The sequence below is a fragment of the Penaeus vannamei genome, chromosome 28, assembly GCF_042767895.1.
Source record: "Penaeus vannamei isolate JL-2024 chromosome 28, ASM4276789v1, whole genome shotgun sequence".
NCBI classification, from domain to species: Eukaryota; Metazoa; Arthropoda; class Malacostraca; order Decapoda; family Penaeidae; genus Penaeus; species Penaeus vannamei.
The window spans coordinates 31,307,773-31,310,272 of NC_091576.1; positions in this window are offsets into that span (position 1 = coordinate 31,307,773).

Sequence of the window (2,500 nt, forward strand, 5' to 3'; positions counted from 1 at the left end):
AATAATAATAATAAAAGTAATAATAATAATAGTAATAGTAATAGTAATAATAATGATAATGATAATAGTAATAATAATAGTAATAACAATGATAATAATAATAACAACAACAAAAATGATGTGTCAATATCAAAATGTGTCAATAGAGGGTTATTATCATTGTTGTCATCATTATCATAATTGTCATGTGACAGCAAGAATAGTGGAAGAACGACAGTGAAAATGACAGCGAGAATGGCCTAAGAGAGAGTGACAGTGAAAAAGACGAAAGATCGACAGTGACAGCAAGAATAACGGAAGAGTGAATGACAGTGAAAATGACAGAGGAGCGACAGTGACAACGACAATGACCTAAGAACGACAATGACAATGAGACTAACGGAAGAATGACAGTGACAATGAGAATAACGGAAGAGCGACAGTGACAGCTGAAAAATGACGGAAGAATGACAATGACAATGAGACTAACGGAAGAGCAGCAGTGACAGTGAAAATGACAGAGGAGCGACAGTGACAGCGCCGGCCAGATCCCGCCCACGCCCCGAGCCAGTCACTGTTTGGGGAGAAACTCAAGGCGGGCGGGAAGACGCTGCGAGACGCCCCCTTCTTCCTTCTCTTCCTTATTCCTTTCTCTCGTCTCTTCTTCCTTCTCTTCTTCCTTATTCCTTTCTCTCGTCTCTTCTTTCTCTCTTCTTCCTTAATCCCTTTTTTCTCGTCTCTTCTTCCTTATTCCTTTCTCTCGTCTCTTCTTCTCTCTTCTTCCTTAATCCCTTTTTTCTCGTCTCTTCTTCCTTATTGCTTTTTCTCTCGTCTCTTCTTTCTCTCTTCTTCCTTATTCCTTTTCTCGTCTCTTCTTTCTATCTTCTTCCTTATTCCCTTTTCTCGTCTCTTCTTCCTTCTCTTCTTCCTTATTCCTTTTTCTCGTCTCTTCTTCCTTCTCCACTTCCTTATTCCCTTCTCTCGTCTCTTCCTCCTTCTCTTCCTCTTTATCTTCCTCTCTTTCGATTCTCTTGGCCTTTATTTTCATTTCTTCTTTTTAGATATTTTTTTTCTTTATTGTGTGTGTTTCTTCTCGTGTTTTCTATTCTATTTTCGTATTTTATTCTTGTTCTCTGTTTTCCTTTTCCTCTTTTTTTTCTTTTCTATTTTTTCCTATTTCTTCCTCCTTCTCTTCCTCTTTATCTTCCTCTCTTTTGATTCCCTTAGTCTTTATTTTCATTTCTTCTTTTTTAGATATTGTTTTCTTTTTTGTGTGTTTCTTCTCGTGCTTTCTACTCTATTTTCGTATCTTATTCTTGTTCTCTGTTTTCCTTTTCCTCTTTTTTTTTCTTTTCTATTTTTTCCTAATTTTTATTTTTGATTTTTTTTTTCCTCTTTCCCTTTTCCTTGTATTTATCTCCACTTTTTTCTTTTCTTTCCATTCTCCCTCTCTTCTCGGTCTCTCTCCTCCTTCCTCTCTTTCTCCTCTTCTCTTTGTCCCTCATATCCTTTTTACTCCGTTTCCCCTTCTCTTCTCTCTCTCCTCTTCTATTCCTCCTTCTCTTCCTTATTTTATTTCGATATCTTTTCCTTGTATATTCCACATTATTTTTTTCCTTCCTGTTTCATGTTATCAATTTTTCACTTTTCTTATTATGTTTATCATCTATCTTCACTTAATTACATTTTTTTGTGTTGAAGTCATCATCACATTTTTGTTATATTTATCAGCGCTGATATTTAAACTTATAAATAACTATAGATAGATAGATAGATAGATAGATAGATAGATAGATAGATAGATAGATAAATAGATAGATAGATAGATGGATAGATAAATAGATAGATAGATAGTTAGATAGATAGATAGATAGATAGATAGATAGATTGATAGATAGATAGATAGATAGATAGATGGATAGATAAATAGATAGATAGATAGTTAGATAGATAGATAGATAGATAGATAGATAGTTAGATAGATAGATAATTAGATAGGTAGATAGATAGATAGATAGATATAGATAGATAGATAGATATAGATAGATAGATAGATAGATAGTTAAATAGATAAACAGACAGACAGATAGATAGGTAGATAGATAGATAGATTGATAGATAGATAGATATAGATAGATAGATAATATATATAGATTAGACTTATATATAACTTATATAGCTTACTATTTCCACAACTTATTAGAATCAGTATTAAGATGATAAATCTAAACTTATTGGCACCGTTCATTATTTTCCAAACCTAAAGAAAACACACAAAATAATTTCTTAAAAAACAACTTGATAACTACGGTGATGAAATTAAGAAAATATAAGAAAAACAAAACAAAATGATAACTAAAAGAACAAAATAATTACGATAATGAAATTGAGAAAATTTAAGAAAAACACAAAATGATAATTAAAACAACAACATGATTATTTTGATGATGAAATTAAGAAAATATAAGAAAAAACAAAATAATAATTAAAAAAAACATGATAATTACGATGATAAGATTAA